Source organism: Pinus tabuliformis, chromosome 7 (assembly GCF_031772625.1).
Source record: "Pinus tabuliformis cultivar Carrire ecotype Pingquan chromosome 7, CPIR1, whole genome shotgun sequence".
NCBI lineage: Eukaryota > Viridiplantae > Streptophyta > Pinopsida > Pinales > Pinaceae > Pinus > Pinus tabuliformis.
This window is the reverse complement of record NC_142293.1, coordinates 626,476,153-626,482,152: the sequence shown is the minus strand read 5'-3', so window position 1 is coordinate 626,482,152 and position 6,000 is coordinate 626,476,153.

Below are 6,000 nucleotides of genomic sequence, written 5' to 3'. Positions count from 1 at the left end.
GATATTTGTGACAGAAGGCAATCATTTTCTTTGACTTGAAGGCTGCAACATTATCAGTAATGATTTTAGTGGGACAACCAAATCTGGACAAAATATTGGCCTCTAGAAATCCTATAATGACAGTGTCTGTGGCTTGTCTAGAGGGAATGGCTTCTATCCATTTAGTAAAGTAATCTGTTGCAGTGAGTATCCATTTGTGTTGACCAGAAGAGGGTGGATGAATTTCTCCAATGAAGTCAAGACCCCATTGTTAAAAAGGTTTCTCAGTGGAAATGGGTTTCAATGGTAAAGGTAACAATTTTATTTTTCCTTCAAATATTTGGCATTTGTGGCAGGAAGTTACAAATTTCTTTACATCTGCAAACACGGTTGGCCAATAAAATCCAGCTCTTAGAATTTTGTCAGCAGTTGACTTCAAATAGAGGTGTCCACCATAGTCTAGTGCATGAAATTCTTGGAAAGCTTTGTTAGCTTATTCTTTTAATAGAGAATTTAATAAAATTCCTTCATGATTTTTCCAAAATAGAGTATTATCTAAGATGCAAAACTTTGAAGCTTTCATTTATTCTTGGTTCTGGATAACCCTGGAGGAGCCTGCAGGTTTTGTAACACATAAATTATATCAGCATACCAAGGTGAATCTAAAAAGGCCTGGCTGATTTGTGGAGTCACCATCTCCTGTTCGTTATCCAACTCTACAATGAGATTTATGTCTAGGGCTTGACAATTAGTTTCTGCCATGAGTTTAGCCAATCCCTGACCTTTAATTAGCTTGGTAGGTTTTATCTCTATATCATACTCTAAGATAGTAGCTATCCATTTTCCTCTTTTGCCATCAACTCCATCCTGAGTTAGGATGTCTTTGACTACTGCGTTAGGAACATAAGCTATTACATGGGAATACAATATATAGACTCTGAAATCTTTAAGGGCTTTTACCAATGCAAAAGCTTGTTTCTCCATTATTTTGTATTTTAATGATGCATCTCTGAGAGCTTTACTAAAAAAGGCTATTGGTTTTTCACATCCTTGATCATCCTTTTGTAGTAAAACTGCAGCTATGGTGTGTTCTGATGCAAAAGAAAAAATGATGAAGTCTCTATCAAATTGTGGGCTCGTAAGGACTGGTGTTCTGGTTAAGGCCATTTTGATTTCTTCAAATGATTGCTTAGCCTCTACTGTCCATTTGATGCTTGAATCCTTTTTTAGCATGTTATTTAATGATCTTATGAGTTCGGCTAAGTTGGAGATGAATCTTCTCAAAAAATTGATTTTTCCTAGGAAAGCCTAAAGCTCTTTAATGTTTCTTGGATGGGGTATCTGTAAAATAGCTTCAATCCTAGAAGGGTCAATTCGAATGCCATCCTTGGAAATGATGTGACCTAAAAGTTTTCCTTCTTCCAGACCGAACAACGACTTCTTTGGATTCAAAGAAATGCCATACTTTTTGCACTTTAAAAAGACTTGCTTGAGATGCTCCAAGTGTTGTTGATCTAATTTGGAAAAAACAGTTAGATCATCAAGATATATAACAAGAAAATCATGAATTTCTTTGGCAAAGGCAATGTCCATTGCTCTTTGGAAGGTTTCTCCTGCATTTTTTAGTCCAAATGGCATTTTAATGTACATGAAGGTACCCCATGGTGTTGTAAGAGCAGTTTTCTCTTGGTCATCAGGATGAACCAAAATTTGATTATAACCTGAAAACCCATCTAAAAGTGAAATTCTAGAAGAACCCACTACCCTTTGCAAAATATGATCCATTTTGGGTAAAGGATAGTTATCTTTAAGAGAGACCTTATTTACATTTCTCAGGTCAACGCATAACCTTATTTCCCCTATTTTCTTCCTAGTAGGTACAAAATTAGATACCCATTCTGAGAATCTAATAGGGGCAATAATCCCTACTTCATACATGCATTTGATTTCTTTCTCAATTGATGGTAATAGCACAGGGTTAATTCTTCTGAGTTTTTGTTTAAAGGGCTTTTGATTTTCTTTCAGAGGTATAGTGTGTTGAATGATAGAGGTGTCATAGGATTTCAAATCTTCATAACTCTAGGCAAAGACATCCTGGAATTCCCTCATAAGTTCAACATACTTTAGCTTTTGATCAGGAGGCAAAGATTTTGACAATTTTATCAATTTGGGATTATCCTGTGTTCCTGGGTTATACTCTTCAATGTCTGCTTTTAAAGGCTCCATTTTAGGTTTCTTCGAAATGTCATTAGAGTCAAACAAATCCTCCAAAGGAGTTAATTCTTTGGGTAAATGATTGTCCTTTAGGTTGATAACCTTTGTTTCTTCTTTAATTATTTCATCTAGGTCCATTTGTTTCAGGTCTTGAATTTATTTTTATGTGAATTTGGTGGGGTGAAGCATATTTATTGAATCCTCTTCTGAAATGTTAATTTCTACCTCATTTATTTGATTAGAACTAGTAGTTGTATCAACATCTATGTTAATGTTAGAAAACTCTTCATCTAAAGTTAGAAAATTATTGATCTGCTTATCACTATCAAAAACCTGCGAGTTCTTAAGATTATCAGGGATGGTTGTTCTATGCCTAATCTCAGTAGTATACTAATGATTAGGTTGAAAAGGTAATTTGTAGGTGCTAGCAAACATGGCCAGACTGTGGGCTTGCATGTTGTGTTTTCTAGGAATAGTTGCAAGCTGGGTTTCCAAAAAAGTGTTGAGGATTTCTATGACTGTTCCTCTATAATATCCTAGTCTAGGATCCCTGGTTGAGTAAGTTCCTTTAATATGTTTAATTATTAGTTCTGAATCTCCCATGATGGACACCCTTATAGCTCCTAATCTTTTAACAAGTTTAAGACCTAACAAGAGAGCCTCATATTCTGCCATATTATTGGTGCATCTAAAATTTAATCTGTAGGCATGGCCTTCAGCATGATCATTTTCTAAATTGTACACCCAAACTCCTACTCCTGCTCCTAGTTTATTTACCGAGCCATCAAACTCTAAATGCCAAAGGATTTCATGTTCATAATTTGTATCTGGGGTAGTGGGAACTTGTTTAACCATGGAATTTGGGTTTTCATTGTCATCTGATTTTTCTTTGTTATTTGATATTTCCTGAATATGAATAGTTGATTTTTCTTTTTCAATTTCTTTTGGTTCTGCTGCTAAAACATCTAAAGTATTTGAAGGATTGGCTTCTGCATTGTAAAGAATGAAAGAATCCATATCAGAGTGTACTGAGTAGATGGGGAAATTTTGGGGTTTTTCCTGACTACTTACTACATATTTCATCAATGTTTCTCTGTATAGTTTCTTGGGTTGTCCAAAAACCGATATAGTGGCATATGACATATCTAGTTGAAGAGACCCTTGAAGCTTAGCACCCCAGGATTTGGACAACAGCATGCCATATTTGGGTGGTATATCTACTACCACTATGTCCATTAAAATTGTTTTTGTAGGGTATTGAACCAATGAAACACACAAGTCTTTTATCAATCCTAAACATCTCACTTGACTAGAGTCAAAAGAAAAAAAATCTTTGTATGGTCTAGTGATGTCTAGGTCTAGCTTTTCCATGACAGACTTGGGCATGAGATTATGAGATGCACCAGAGTCAAACATGGCATTGTGAAGAATCTTATCATGTATGTTTAGGCTAACATAGAAGGGAGGAATTCCTCCTTCCAATGGTTTCCCATTCACTTCTGGGCCAAAGATTAACTCGAGTTGATCATCATAAAGATTAACTGAGTCTTCAGTTCCAATAATTTTCAGTGATCTATTGATTTGAGTCTGGTAAACATCATGTTTAGCTAATTCAACTAATGGGACAGAAATTTTCAGCTTGCCAACTTCTGCTTCCAGATTAAAGGACTTTTCTATTTGGGCTATTGGATTTCGAGCAGCCGTGTTTTCTATGTCTTTCTCCTTTTCAGGGTTAGAGTCATGATTTTTTGATTCTCCTAAATCAACCTTTTGAGTTTCTTCCACTATTTCCTTGGAGGGAATTGAAGTGGAAGGTTGTTTATTGCTGGGTTGGTTATCAGACACATCTTCTATGGTGGGGCTGGAAGGGTTTTGATTAGTTCTTGAAAGGATCTAAAGCGTTTTTGTCACTGGGCCTGTTTTTCCTTTTTTGGGTTGATTAGGAGTTGTTTTTTGGTTTGTTTCAGGGTTATCAGTACTTCTTCTACTCCTCAGGTTATACTATTTGTGCACCTCGAAAATTGCTGAGTCATATCCCTGTCTAAAGTCGAAGGATTCTCCTGATTGGGTTTGGAACTGTTTAAGTATGTGGGCCTCTTGATCATCTTGGGATAAGAAAACTTCTTCTTCATCATCAAGCCCCATCAAATTGATTTGAGTATCTTCTTCTGGGCCTTCAAAGTGAGAAGCTTCTACATAGTTCTCCTGGAAAGGGGGTCTAATGTTTTGGTCAGGACCATTCTTTCCAGTGTTTTGGTTTTGATTTTTCCTAAAATTAGGATTTCTCCCTGCATTAGTTTGCTGGCTATCCCAAGGAGATTTCCTTTCAATTATCTCCACTCTGTCTCCTAGTCTATCCATTCCTTTAATTATGGCATCCAACTTTTGTTCAAAAGGTGTGCTTTCTTCTTTTAATGGTATTCTCCTTTCACTCCTAGCCTTGGATCTTTTGGATAGTAGGTTGGCTTCAACACTAACTGCTATGCTTTGCATATCTTCCAAAGTAGGGGGGTTTCATTCTCTGAGCTGGAAATCCATATCAGAATCAAATCCATCAGGGAATTTGACTAAGGCTAAACCAGGTGGAGGCCTAAGATCTAGTGGAATGGCACTATACACACTATTAAATCTAGTGCAATAGTCCTGGACAGTTTCATGGGGTCCTCTTCTTAGGTTCTTGTATTTAGATAAAATCTGAAGGGGGTCTTTCCTCTTTTCCCATCTATTCAAGAATCGCTGGTAAAGAGTTATTAGGATATCTATACTATTGGGTGTTAAGGCTCTAAACCAGGTTCTAACTTGCCCAGACAAACTTTGAACAAATATTCTCATTTGCACATTAGCAGTATCTATTTCATAAATTTCAAAATAATCAGTCATCTTCTTGGTGTGTTGCTGGGTTGTATAGGTTCCAGTGCCATCAAAAGTAGTAATCTTACTTTCGTAGTCCTGGGGCATGGCACCTAAATTGGCTGGTAGTACCAGGGAGCATATCTGTTGGCCATTGTTGTAGGTAGTGTTGAAACAAAGGTTGGATTTGGGGTAACAGTGGATGTTTAAGTTGTGGATGGAAAACTAGGGGTTATAGTAAACTGTGGAGTGGTTTGAGGTTGAGAGAGATGAGGGAATGATGATGAGCTAGTGGAAAAAGAGGTACTATAGAAGGATTAGAGATTTCTTCAGTCGTAAGATCAACTTGAGGTGAGTTCTGCAAATATCGGTCAATTGACAAATTAGCTCTTTGGATTTCAAGTTCTCTGATGAACTCTGGGTCTTGGACTAGGTCTATTAATTCAGAGTCAGATGAAGTCTGAAACAAAGAGGTTTCAAAGTACTCATCAAAGGATAGGTCTTCTAGGTAAAGCCACTTGACAGGACAAGATTGGGATCTGAATATGGGTCAAGGGCTAATAGAGCTTTCTTGTCTTCTAATGATTCTGGGGATCATATTGGGGTTCTCAAACACTGGGGGTGGATTAGGGTCAAGATTAGCCCTAGTGTACCGAGTTCTTTCTAAAGCCAGATTTCAGGTTTTTCTTTTTGTTTTCTTAAAAGATATCAAAATAACTTCTATGAATTCTTTAAGATGCTTAGAATCAAACTTTGTGTTTCTTAAAGATTCGTTTTGACTGAGGAATGTTCATCCCCAGTATGGTCACCACTATGTTATCACTCAAATTTTCCCTTAGAAGTTATCAAAAGAAGGAACACTCCAAGGTAACCACAAACCAATCTTTTAAGTATAGAATCTAGCCAATCTGTACTTAGAGAGGGCTCTCTCTTTATGATTTATCTTTGTTTTATGGG